The sequence below is a fragment of the Dipodomys spectabilis genome, unplaced genomic scaffold (genome assembly GCF_019054845.1).
Source record: "Dipodomys spectabilis isolate Male_0828 unplaced genomic scaffold, ASM1905484v1 ptg000089l, whole genome shotgun sequence".
NCBI lineage: Eukaryota > Metazoa > Chordata > Mammalia > Rodentia > Heteromyidae > Dipodomys > Dipodomys spectabilis.
In genome coordinates this window covers 8051128-8065759 of record NW_024870766.1, presented here as the reverse complement: position 1 = coordinate 8065759, position 14632 = coordinate 8051128, and positions in this window count along the sequence as shown.

Below are 14632 nucleotides of genomic sequence, written 5' to 3'. Positions count from 1 at the left end.
GATTTTCACACTGCATTCTTAAATCTGAATAAACTTGCTGGATTGATAAGAACACTAAACCCAGAATTAGCATATAGCTCAAACTGGGCCTTTCAGTAGTGTCCAGAGCTCTAAATATAAATCACCTTTTTTCATTCATTCTTATTCCAAGATAAGAAAAAAGAAAAAGAAACTCTCATATACATATTAATATTGGAGCTTTTTGAAAGAAAATAGCATTTTCTCTAGGAGGATAAATGATAATGAGATTTTTTTTCCATATGGAAATTTTTTGGAGAATGAGACAGACTAAATTCTAAGCAACAAGATTGATTTGTTTAAGCAACAAAATAAAGCTGGCCAATGGACTGGGGGAATGGGGAGAGAAAAGAGGATATTCATGAAGAAATCTTTTATTCAAATACTAGTTTTAGTACAAATTTGCAAGTGTTGAAATCTAATATAGAATCTGATACACGGTTAACTTATAAGGACACAAACTTGTCTCCCAAAAATATCTTTGAAAAAGTATAGGAAAATTACTTTCAAATTATTTTTATATTGCCTTAATGCTTTTGAATTTTATTTAATATTAGTGATACTAATCATACATATGAGAACCTAGGAAAATTCTTTGTGCTTTCCTCCATCTATATCCTTGGCCAGGTCCCCAAAGTGACGTAGACTCACCTCAGCCAAATCATCCCCCAAAATCCCTACCCTAACATGCAGCTAAGTAACACTGGATTTGCATTTTTTTCCCACAGCCATTCTTTACATATACAGAAGTCTATGAGAGAGGGAACATTTTAATGCAAACCAAATGTTCATAAATCATACAAGTTCAGACATTCTGCTCAGTTTATATACATTATGGAAAGGTGGTCCTCTTCAATGAACATTCCAAAATGTCCTACTATCTTTGCCTTCCCATGAGATCATGTCTTTAAGATAATGACCATAGATTTAGTACAATTCTAGAGTCTGGGTCCCTTCTTAAAACACTGATAGATAAGCCTTCCTCCAGAACTTCAATTCAATAAATATGAGATAGGGCACATGTTGTCCATTATTAATTATCTCCAGTTATTCTTGTTGGTGAAACACTTTGAGAACCATTAATCTCAGTCAATAATTATCAATATTTTTCAAAATTCACCTGAGAATTTTTTTTTTTAATTTTTTTTTTTTTAATTTTATTTTATTTTATTTGAGAACATACTGTACAGAGGGGTTACAATTACATGGGCAGGATAATGCATACATTTCTTACCAAGCATTGCAGCCTCCTCCTTTGTTTACCCTTCACCTCCCTTCCCAGCCTCCCCCCTCCCTCCCACCCAATCATACCCCCCCACCCCCCCCCCCCCCCGACATTGTAATGCTGATTTTGACATGACATTTTGTACTTCTCATTGTTGCAACAGGTCCACCTGAATCCTTAAAAGACTTGTTTGTCCCCATCTCCTCCACATGTTATACTGACATCAAATATAGTGAAAGCGGGGGTTAGACTGTGGGGGAGGGACATACAAAGCAACAAAGAAATAATCTTATAAATGCGTTAGAAACACATGCATGAAAGAAACAAAAACATTAAAATACATACTTGAGGTTTCGTTTTCCTAACATCACATTATCTGACTTTTTCCGCTTGACTCATACCTATACTAGATATTGCAAATAAGGGAAACCATGGGACCTATGTTTCTTTGGGCCTGGCTTACTTCACTTAATATAATTTTTTCCAAGCCTTCCCATTTCCTAACAAATGGGGAAATGTCATTCTTTCTGATGGAGGCATAGAATTCCATTGTGTATATATACCACATCTTCTTGATCCATTCATCTACTGAGGGGCATCTGGGTTGGTTCCATGTCTTAGCTATGGTAAATAATGCTGCAATAAACATAGTTGTGCTGGTAGCTTTAGTGTGGCCTTGTTTGTGATCATTTGGGTAAATGCCCAAAAGTGGGATTGCTGGGTCATTGGGGAGCTCTATGTGGAGTCTTTTGAGGAACCTCCATACTGCTTTCCAAAGTGGTTGTCACCTGAGAATTTTTAAAATACAGATACAACCTAGACATTTTGATGTGATGTTATATGCCTGTCATAACCTAAAGAAGTTATTTTTAATCTCTAGGGGATTCAAATAGGCATTTAAGTTTATAATCTACTGATTAAAATACCTTATTAATTTCAAGAATTAAAATTATACAATATCAGCTTATATCCTCCCAACCCTAACAATAAAATCCCAATACACTTTTATCTATTGTCTCTCTCTCTCTCTCCTCTTTTGTGGGGATTTTTTTTTAATTTTTTATTTTCTTGTAAAGAAAAGAGAGGTTACAGTTACACCAGTAAGGTAATGAATACATTTCTTGTCAAGCAAGAGAAGAATTTATTGTTTATTCACTGTTATAGTACCTGTACCGGTAGGTGTGCCATGCACCTAATGGACGAAAGCAAGAGGAAAATGACTTTTGTTTTCATTAAGTTTATTCTAAAAAGGTTTAAGGATTATTGCAAAATAAGCACTGAATAATGTGAGAAGCTATTCTACATGGCTAGGAAGTACTCAGAAAAGGCGAGAATCAGCCTGACGTGATCTGAGAAGACCCCAGAAGAAATGATTTTGAAGAACTGAAAATGAATAAGGTAGAAAATATTCAGAATTTCATGATGAAGGGAAAGAAATTTCATAGAAAAATTCAGCAAGATCAACTATATTTCAGTGAAGGAAAATATCTATAGTTGTGCTATAAAACATACATAGATGACTCACAATGAAATCTAACACCTAGATATTATGGAAGCAGGAATCACTGATGAAATTTTAAAATACTTTTCCATTGTACTACTCCAGTATGTAATATACATTCTGTAGGCTCTCTGTGCATATTGATAAAAGAAAATGTAACTCATAAAATTTCAGAAAAACATTTAGATTGTTATAGTATCTAACATACCACAAGAGTTCAAAATTAATTATAGACCAATGATCCCCTGCAATGAATGATACCATCTTCTGACCAAATTCCAAAGTATATTAATAATCAGATATGAATATGAATTAGACATTGTGTGACCACACTTCTAGGATTGATTTGATTGGTATTAAATCATCACCGTAAAAAATGATTCCATAAATTGTTTGGTACAAAATGCTTTGTACTAACTAAAATACAGGTAATATTTCTTTTTGAACTTGTCAACTTCATAGAATAATGTGTTTTTAAATCTTCTTATCCATTTTTAATCTTGAGATATCTTGACAAATTCCTAATCTTTTTCATTATGATAAAACATTAAAAAAAAAAAACACCACACACAAATCTAGACTGAATACCAACACTCAAGGTTTAGAAGTAATTGTTAGATAAAATAAACACTAACTTTTTTTGGAGGGCGGTCCGGTCATGGGGCCTGAACTCTGGGCCTGGGCGCTGTCCTTCAGCTCTTCAGCTCAAGGCTAGCACTCTACCACTTGAGACACAGCACCACTTCTGGCTTTTTTCTTTTTGTTTATGTGGTGCTAGGACTCAAACCCAGGGCCTCATGCATGCAAGGCAAGCGCTCTACCACTGAGCCACCTTTCCAGCCCCCCAAATAAACACTAACTTTTTCAACTCCAAATCCCTAGTATTGGAATCCTAACGATACCAGAAATATGATTCATTCAAAGTGAAGAACATTGGCTGAATACATCACAATTATTTAAACAAACACTAAAGTATCCCTGTTGACTCCCAAATGAGTGTTCTTACTTTAATGAAATCTTCTTTTTTGGTCTGTAGGCAAGGGCCAACTAACTCAGTGTAACAAATAATAAAATGTAAAAATGTAATGGATTATTACTTCCTAAAGTAGATTATATGACAACTTTGGCTATCATCTTAGGCCTACTCTATGTCTCTCTCTCTTTTGAGTCACTGTTTCCCATGGGATTGAGAGGGCCTCCATAGAAACCCACCTGGTGAGCATGAGAGTGAGGCCTGCAAACACTTGCAAGAGTTAACTAGGAAATGGGTCTTCTGAGGCCAACAGTAGCTTTGTAAGTGAGCTGGGAAGAAGCTTGTACAGGTGTAATCAATAACAGGATGACCACTATCCTGGCTGATACGTTCACAACAACTTTCTGAGAGACTCCAGATCAGAAACATGAAGCTTAACTACACTTAAACACCTACTCTACAAAATCTGTAAGATGAAATATTTGTTTCTTTAAGCTACCGATTTTTTTTAAATTGGTTATGGGGCTTGAACTCTGGGCCTGGGCACTGTCCCTCAGCTTTTCAGCTCAAGACAAGCGCTCTACCACTTGAACCACAGCCCCACTTCCAGTTTTCTGGTGGTTTATTGGAGATAAGAGTCTCACGGACTTTGTTTCGTGGGCTGGCTTTGAACAATGATCCACATATCTCAGCCTCCTGGGTAGCTAGGTTTACAACTGTGACCTACTGACACCCAGGTAAGCTACTAATTTTTGAAACAATGTATTGATAGTAATTTGTAATTAGTACAATAATAAAAGAGAGGAAGTTATTTGATTTCTTCCTTCTTATTGTTGCCTCCCAGAATATGCACTTTTCTCTTAGTAAAGAGAGCACAGTGGCTAAGAGCACTGATTCTGAAGCCTAATATTTATTGGCAACTCTTGTAAATAAGAATATGTTTGATACTAATATCTACCTCTTAAGTTTTTGGTAAAAATCCTCATAGACACTGCTCTCTGGCTTCAGCTGATTTTATTCCTCTTTCTTTATATGCCTACATTTACACTTTTCATTTCACTTCTTTTTTTCTTCTTTTGTTCATATCCCTTTGTTTAAACAACTTTTCAGAAAACATTGAATAAATCCCTAGTATTGGCAAGCCATTATAATAGACAATAGGTAAGTATATAAGGCAAATGAGCATATGTAGCTCAACTCTTTTCTCATTTACAAAACTCTCCCTTCCTTCTATTGTTTTACCTTATGCTATTTTTGTTTATCACCATTGCATTTTATATTCTTGATGCTCCATTACCTTGAACATTAAATACAATTACTCTGCATAAAAGTAGTCTATAACCAACAGCATTGTCAATCGTTCTCACTAAGTTTCTTGCGTTGGTTTATCTCTCTAAGATTTCATTGTGCTCAAAAGGAAATGAACACCAGCTATATGTATTATTTTTTACAGTGAAAGCAGGGGTTATACTGTGGGGGAGGGACATAAAAAGCAACTAAGAAATAATCTTATAAATACGTTAGAAACAAATGTATGAAAGAAAAAAAGCATTTAAATACATATCTTAGAGTTCATTTTCCAAACATCACCTTATCTGACCTTTTCTGCTTGACTCATACATATACTAGATATTGCAAATAAGGGAAACCATGGGATCTATGTTTCTTTGGGCTTGGCTAACTTCACTTAATATAATTTTTTCCAAGTCTTTCCATTTCCTAACAAATAGGGCAATGACATTCTTTCTGATGGAGGCATAGAATTCCATTGTGTATATATACCACATTTTCTTGATCCATTCATATACTGAGGGGCATCTGGGTTGGTTCCATATCTTACCTAGAGTAAATAATGCTGCAATAAACATAGTTGTGCTGGTAGCTTTAGTGTGGTCTTGTTTGTAAACATTTGGGTAAATGCCCAAAAGTGGGATTGCTGGTTCATAGGGGACCTCTATATGAAGTCTTTAGAGGAACCTTCATACTATTTTCCAAAGTGGTTGAACAAGTTTAGACTTCCACCAAAAGTGAAGTAAGGTTCCGTTCTGCCAACATCCCCTCCAGCATCTGTTGTTATTGGAGTTCTGGGTTTTTGCCATTCTAACTGGGGTAAGGTGGTATCTTAATGTTATTTTGATTTGCATTTCTTTTATGGATAGGGAGGTTGAGCATTTCTTCATGTGTCTATTGGCCATCCTTCTTTCTTCTTCAGAGAAATTTCTCTTTAAGTCTTTAGCCCACTTATTTATTGGGAGTTGTTTCTTTGGGGATTTGTGGTTGGGGGATTTAATTTTTTGAGTTCCAAGTATATTTTTAGATATGAGACCCTTGTCCGTTGTATGGCTAGTGAAGATCTTCTCCCAATCTGTAGGCTTTCTATTGATCTTGCTAGCTATGTCGTTTGCCATGCAGAAGCTCTGCAACTTCATGCAATCCCATTTGTCTAACCTTTTTTTGATTTGTTGTGTTTCTGGGTCTCTATTAAGAAAATTTCGGCCTGTGTCAAGGAGACCTAGGGTTTCTCCTATTCCATCCTGTAATGTTTTCAGAGTTTCTGCTTTGACTCCGAGGTCTTTGATCCATTTGGAGTTGATTCTGGTGCAGGGTGATATATAAGGATCTAGCTTTAGTTTTCTACAAGTAGTTAACCAATTTTGCCAGCACCATTTACTGAAGAAGCTGTCTTTCTTCCATTCTATTTTTTTAGCTCCCTTATCGAAGATTAGATGGCTATAGGTCTGTAGGTTCATTTCTGGGTTTTCAATTCTATTCCATTGGTCCTGAGGTCTGTTCTTGTTCCAGTATCAAGCTGTTTTGAGTACTATGGCTTTATAGTAGAGTTTGAAATTTGGTATTGATATTCCTCCTGCAGTGTTCTTTCCATTGAGGAGCATTTTTGCTATTCGGGGTCTTTTATTGTTCCATATGAATTTTTGGATTGCCTCTTCTATTTCCTTGAAGAATGAGGGTGGAATTTTGATAGGTATCACGTTGAATTTGTAGATAGCCTTGGGAAGTATTGCCATTTTCACGATGTTAATCTTTCCAATCCAGGAGCATGGGAGTTTTCACCACTTTCTAAGTTCTGTTTTGATTTCCTTTTTCCAGTTTTTAAAGTTTTCATCATAGAGATACTTCACTCCTTTGGTTAAGTTAATTCCTAGGTATTTTATTTTTTGTGGGGCTATTAGGAACGGAGTTGCTTTCCTAATTTCAGCCACACTTTTCTCATTGTTGGCATACAGAAAAGCCATTGATTTTTGGGGGTTAATTTTATAACCTGCTACTTTGCCAAAGTTTTGAATCAGCTTGAGTAATTTGGGAGTGGAGTCTATGGGATTCTTTAAATACAAGATCATGTCATCTGCAAAGAGGGAGAGTTTTATTTCTTCTTTCCCTATTTGGATCCCCTTTATGTCTGCATCTTGTCTTATTGCTGTAGCTAGGCATTCTAATACTACATTGAAGAGAAGTGGAGAGAGTGGACATCCTTGTCTTGTTCCTGAGTTCAGAGGAAATGGCTTTAGTTTTTCACCATTAAGCATAATGCTGGCTGTAGGTTTGTCATATACAGCCTTTATTGTATTGAGGAATGTTCCATGGATTCTTAATGTTTCCAAAACCTTCATCATAAAGGGGTGTTGGATCTTGTCAAATGCTTTTTCTGCATCTATTGAGATAACCATGTGGTTCTTATCCTTGCTCCTGTTGATGTGATGAATAATATTATTTGTTTTTGGGGGGTTTTTTGGGTCTGCTTGTGGGTCCTGAACTCTGGGCCTGTGCGCTGTCCCTCAGCTCTTCAGCTCAAGGTTAGCACTCTACCACTTGTGCCACAGCAACACTTCTGGCTTTTTTCTTTTTGCTTATGTGGTGCTGAGAAATCAAACTCAGGGCCTCATGCATGCAAGGCAAGCACTCTACCATTGAGCCACCTTCCCAGCCTGATATTAATTGATTTGCATATATTGAACCAGCTTTGCATCCCTGAAATGAATCCTGTTTGATCATGGTGTATGATTTTTTGGATGAATTGTTGAAGTCGATTGGCCAAAATTTTGTTGAAAAGTTTTGCATCAATGTTCGTCAAAGAAATGAGTCTATTGTTCTCTTTCTTTGATGAGTCCCTGCCTGGTTTTGGGATGAGTATGATGGCTTCATAGAATGTGTTCGGTTGTATACTTTCTCTTTCAATTTCGTTGAAGAGTTGGAGGAGTATTGGTGTGAGCTCTGCTTTGAAGGCCTTGTAGAATTTCACTGTAAAACCATCTGATCCTGGACTTTTCTTAGCTGGGAGGTCTCTTATTGCTGTTTCTATTTCAATGCTTGATATGGGCCTATTAAGATGGATTAACTCATCTTGGTTTAGTTTTGGCATGTCAATATTTGCTAGGAAAAGGTCCATTTCTGCCAAGTTCTCAAACTTATTAGCATAGAGTTTTGAGAAGTATTCCCTTATAATGTTCTGAATCTTGGTTGTTTCTGTGGTGATGTTTCCATTCTCATCTCTGAGCTTATTTATTTGGGTGTGTTCTCTTCTTTTTCTGATAAGATTTGCTATGGGTCTGTCAATTTTGTTAATTTTTTTCGAAGAACCAACTCTTTGTTTTGTTGATTCTTTCTATACTTTCTTTAGATTCTAATTCATTTAATTCTGATTTAATTTTAATTATTTCTTTCCGTCTACTGGATTGGCGTTTATCTTGCTGCTCTTATTCAAGGAGGTTCAGATGTCTCATAAAATTGTTCGTTTCAGATCTCTCCAATTTGTTGATATAGGAACTCAGAACTATAAACTTGCCTCTGAGTACTGCCTTTGCTGTGTCCCAGAGGAGCTGGTAATTTGTGTGCTCATTTTTGTTGAATAGCATGAACATTTGAATTTCCTTTCTAAGCTCTTCCATGACCCACTTGTGATTCAGCAGTGTGTTGTTCAGCCTCCATGTGATACCAGACTTTCTTTGGTGGCTTTTGGTGTTGAGTTCTAATTTTATTCCCTTGTGATCAGAGAGAATGCAAGGTATAACTTCAATGTTTCTGAATTTGGAGAAATTTGCTTTGTGGCCTAAAATGTGGTCTATTTTAGAAAATGTTCCATGTGCTGCTGAGAAAAACGTGTATTCTGATGTTGCTGGGTGAAATATTCGGTAGATGTCTCTTAAATCTATTTGATCTATGCAGTTGTTTAGATCTGCCGTTTCTCTGTTGAGTTTTTGCCGAGTTGATCTATCTAGTGGGGAGAGTGGTGTGTTAATTAATGTCTTTGGATCTATGTGGGATTTGAGGGAAAGTAGTGTTTCTTTGATAAATTTGGGTGCTCCGTTGTTTGGCGAATAGATATTTAGAATTGTCATATCCCCTGAAGGAGAGATCCCTTAATTAGTATGTAGCGATCTTCTTTATCTCTTCTCACAAATTTTAATTTGAAGTCTATTTTATCTGATATTAGGATTGCAACTCCTGCCTGTTTATGGGGGCCGTTTGCTTGGCAGATTTTGTTCCAGCCTTTAACATTGAAAATGTGTTTCTTTGTATGGGCAAGATGTGACTCCTGCAGGAAGCAGATAGAAGGATCTTGCTTTTTAATCCAACTAGACAGTCTATGTCACTAAACTGGAGAAGTAAGTCCGTTAATGTTGAGAGATAGGACTGAGAGGTATTTGGGAGTTTCTGCCATGTTATCCACCTTCTTGGGGGCTGTGAAAACTGGGTTCTTCCTATGGTTCTTGGATTCTCAGTTTGGGTGCAGTTTCTTGGCCTTTATTGTGGTCTTGTTGGTTTTCTATGTGTAGGACATCTTTAAGAATCTTTTCTAGGGCTGGTTTGGTGGAGATGTATTTTTTCAATTTTCTTTGCTATGGAAGATTTTTATTTGGCCTTCAGTTATAAAGGAGAGTTTAGCTGGGTACAGTATTCTTTGTTGATAGTTGTTTGTTTTTAGAGCATGGCATACATCATTCCAGGCTCTTCTTGCTTTGATTGTCTCTGCTGAGAAATCTGAGGTGATTCTAATGGTTTCCCTTTATAGGTGGTTACTCTTTTCTCCTTGATAGCTTTAAGGATCTTTTCCTTGGTCTGAATTGATCCTGTGTGGATTATAATGTGATGGTGGGATGTCCTATTCTGGTCTGGTCTATGTGGAGTTCTATAAGCTTCTTGTATCTGAATAAGCCTATCTTTTTGCATATTTGGGAAGTTCTCTGCTGGGATCCTTTTAAATTCCCTAGATCATTAACGTCTGTTTCTAGGTGCTCCTCTATACCCATTATCCTTAGATTAGGCCTTCTGATGGTGTCTTCCAAGTGTTGGATAGATCTACCATATTTCTTGGACTTGTCTTGGAAGGTTGTATGTTCTTTCTCTATAATATCTAGGCTGTCTTCAATCCCCGAGATTCGATCTTCTGCATGGTCTAATCTGCTGTCAAGACTTTCTACTTTGTTTTTTATTTCTTTTCCTTCTAATTCGTCAGCTTTGATGGCTTCAAATTCTTTGTTGAAGCTTTGTTTCAGATCTTGTATGAACTTCTTTACTTCCTTAATTTGGTGTTCAGTGTTTATTCTCAAATCACTTAGTTGATTGGTTATGGTTTCCTTGGACTCCCATTCCTTCTGTTGGGTTCCATTTAGCATTCCCTTTGTGGTCTCCCTGACTTCCTTCAGCTCTTTGTTAATGGATTCCATGAATGCCTTTAGCGATCTTTGTGTATTCTCTTCCTGCTCTCTCAATTCCTGTATTACTCATTGTTTAGCTTCCTCATGTTCTTGCCATTCCTGTAGTTCTCTTTGAGTGTTCTCAGCCTGCTCATGCCATTCCTGCCTTTCTCTTTGAGTATTCTCAAGCTGCTCATGCAAATTCTGTATCAGTTTTTGAGTAGCTTCCTCATGCTCATGATATTCCTGTACAAACCTTTGGATTGCCTCCTCTCTCTCCCTATCACGCTCACACAGAGTCCTTTGTATGTTTTCAATCTTTTCCTGCACTGACCTTTTGTTTGCCTCCATTTACCTTTTGTTTGCCTCCTCTCTCTCCCTATCACGCTCATACAGAGTCCTTTGTATGTTTTCAATCTTTTCATTTATCATGTTTGCCAGCAGTTTTTGTAGAGCTATTTGAGAACTCTCCTCTGGATTATTCATTATCTGTTTTGTCCCCTGATTATCATGAGTGGGAGTTGAGATACCCGTTTTTCTCGTGTTTTTCCAGCTTACTCTGCCCATTTGGGATGAAAATAACACCAGTTTTGTGCTAGAACGCTATCTTAAGGCAAGCATCAACCAAAGTCTGTATTTGCACAGTCAATAGTCTGCAGATACAATCTAGTTCAACAGATACATCTATTTAACATCAAACAACTATATATTAATGGGCTATGAACTGCAAGGAAGAATTTGGTAAACCAGGATTATTAGGTTTAGGGAGAGATGTGGGTAAAAAAATAGGAATAGAGTGATGTGGGAAGGCACAGGGAGAGTTAACTAAGTCCTAATCTCAAAGCAGGAAATAGGTTGGATGGGATGAAAGTAGAGAGAGAGAGAAAAAAGAAGAAAGAGAAAGGGAAAAAAAGAGACCAGAAAAAATAGAAAAGTAATAATTAAAAATATTATGCAAAATGAAAACAAAATATTCCGAGAAGGACGTGAATATAATGAGAGAAGCGGAGGGATATAATGGAGATATAAAAAAATTAAAAATAAAAGTACTTAAAATATTATATAGGTATAAAGAGGTAGTACTGCTCTTAAGGAATTTAAGTCTAAGAGGTTTTGAATTGAGTAATAAATTCGTGGATTAAGTGTGTACACAATGGGGGATAAGGTCTAATAATCGACTACGGGTTTATCTGAGGATGTGCAGAGCAACAATTAAGTCATATAAAGAAGAACGAAAGAGAAGAAAAGGTGAAAAGGATAAGAAAGAAAGAAAAAAAGATCAGAAGTTCAGTAGAGCTAAACAAAAAAAAAATTTTTTTTAAGAAAAAAAGGAAGAAAAACGCACACACACGTATACCCCTAAAATAAAAATTACAAGAGGGGAAAAAAAGTTACTAGAAAACAATTTTTTTCAAAAAAGGTAAAAATTAAAAAGTTTTAGAAAAAAAAAATTTTATAAAAGGTACAAAAGAAAAAGAAAAAAAGTTCTTTGATTTGTTTGGGAGGGGTGGGAAAAATCCTATATCTCCCTTGTGTCCTTAACCAGCCTCTTGTTGGAGTCTCTGGTCTGTTTGTCGTGTTTGATTTTCCTGTGGCTTGGTTGGTTTCTTAAGTCAGTTTGTTTGAACAGGCAGAAAAATGCTCTGCTTTACCCAGGATTTTGTGATCCTCCTCCCATGTTAGTTCAATAGGAGGGAGATCTGCTTTGAGTATCACAAAAGAGGGAGATGGCTTTTCCTCAAGTTGATGCTGTGATGAGGCTAGGTTCTGGGTAGAGTTGAGGCCTTTCAGCAAACAGTAGCTTTTCCCGGGGGCTAGTTTGTGAGAAACTCACAGAGCCCAGCCTGGAGCCACTCTCAGGGTTTATGTTTACTGAATTTCAATTGATTGTCAAGGCTGCTAAAGGGAGGAGCAGCCTCTGGCTCTGATTACCCCAGTGAAGAAAACCACTCCTGGGGCTGGCGCTCAAGCTGGGTGACTTTTCCCTGGGTGGAGCCAAGTCTGGCAGGTCAGCTTAGGTTCTTGTGACCTGCTAAATGACTCTAGTTTTCTTCCAAGGCCTGAGTTGGAGCTAGCAGCTCTGCTGAGCTTTGTCAGTATCCAAGATGGAGATCTCCGGTACTAGGGGGGGAGGGGTGGCCTTCCCTCCTCTGCTTCCTGAGAAGGAGTGAGAAGGTTAGGCTTCTACTCACACCGAGTCTTGGTTCCTGGGTCATCTCTGGTCTGCGAACTGCAGGATGAAGATGTCTGCTCCTTGTCGGTTCTTGCTGGTGTTGAGTAGAATCCGCTTGCCCACTGCATCTGGCTCCTTCGTCCCGGACTCTCTGTGTTTCAGGTATGGCGGGTATGACCACCACCACCACTGCTGCCGTCGCAGCAGTGGCTGCTGGAAAGTGGTCAGATCTGTCTCCTTGCCTGGATTTTCCTTCTCTGGCCTAACTCTGTCCTGTGATGGCACACTCGGTGTGATTCTCTGGCTTAGGACTGTTCACTGGAACTCTAAAACTGCTTTCTTTGAGAGAGCTTTTTTAGCCTCCAACTTCTCCTCAGCCATCTTCCCCCTTCTGTATTTTTAATAAATAACTGACATTAATTTAAAATTTATTTTTTATCATTCAATGTCCACATGATTACATTTAAATATCATCAGTTTCAGTAGGATGATAAATCTCATCCTACTGAAACTTTTTTATTTTATTTTGTGTTTATATACATATTTTTACCAACTAGCTCAATGTTTAAAAAAAGAGACAGAGGGAGAGAAAAATAACTCTTTACATATAGCAAAAAAGAGATTCACAAAGCAGTATGTTTTCCTACAAATGGTTCAGTGGTTCTTCCATACAAAGTAAAAGTAAAACAAAAACAAAGACAAAAAAACAAAAACCTTGCAAACTTAGAACACAATGAAAGTACATGGCCGTATACTTGGGCCTGACTGCTTAGAATCAAATTCTATTCTCATTTCAGAATAGCATCACTCTGGCAATTTATTTCACCCCCTGTGCCTGTGTTCTATCATCTGTGAATGCAGATCTCAAAAGTCTCTGGCTGCTAGGTTTTCATAAGGATTGGATGGACTAATATCTCTAAATTGCTTAGGATCTGGTACATAGTAAAAAAAGACAAGTGTTTGTTCAGTAAAACTAAAATGGTAGGGTCTAGAGTTCTCCAAGATTTAATTTGCTAAGTAAATTAAATCATAAAAAAGTTTTTGATAGTTGTAAATGTGCCAATTCAGGGTTTTACAATGATTAACTTGTTTATTCTTAAATACTACTTCATGACTTTTCTAGAATAACTTCACCTAAGGAAAACATAGGAAGTACTGTTCATACCACCCTTTAGAAAATAGTGTTGCAAATCGGGGATGAACAATGTTAAAATTTTGTAATCAAAGCTACAAAATGATAACATTCTAGCTTGAATGCTTATAGAATTTGGAGATTACAAAAAAGTAAATTTCATTTTAATTCAGAACATCTAGTCAGTAAACAAATATCAGTTGAGCTGAAAATGTATTTGCACATTTATTCTTTAATTTGGCATACATAGAAGTCTAAGTCTGGAGAAACCAAAACACATAGTTGTAGCCTTCAGGAAGTTCATTGAGAAAGAATAAAGTAGTCATTAAAATGACTATCTTGTGTTCTAATGAAGACAAATAACATGTAATGATTATGCCATGGTAGGATAGAAGTAACACAAATAAATAAAAACTTGATTTCAGAGGAAGATGGCAGAGGAGAAGCTGGGGGCTAAATAAGCTCTCATATAGAAAGCAATTTTAGTGTTCCAGTGAAAAGTCTTAGGCTAAAGAGTCACACCAAGTATGCCATCATTGTACAGATAGTTTAGCCAGAGAGGAAAACTTCAGGCAGCTTGGTTAAGGAGACAGATTTGAGCACTCACTAGTGTCCACAGTGGCGGCAGTACATGGCTGCCATACCCACAGAGAAAGCTCACCATCAAGAACTCATAAGGAGCGGAAATAGTCATCCTGCTGACCACAGTCCCAGGCTGAGGACAGCCCAGAAACCAAGGGATAGGTGTGAGTACCCCCAAAATAGCCTCACTCCTTCTCACGGAGCAGCAGTGGGAAGGTAGCACCTCCCCAACCACCAGAGAAGAACTCCATCTTTGATACTGATGGGCCAAAGCATGTAACTCAGGCCTTGGAAGAACACAACAGAAGCCCTTCAGCAGGTCACAGGACCTTGACCTGCAGGGCTCAGGTCCACCTAGGGGAAAGTTGCCCTTCC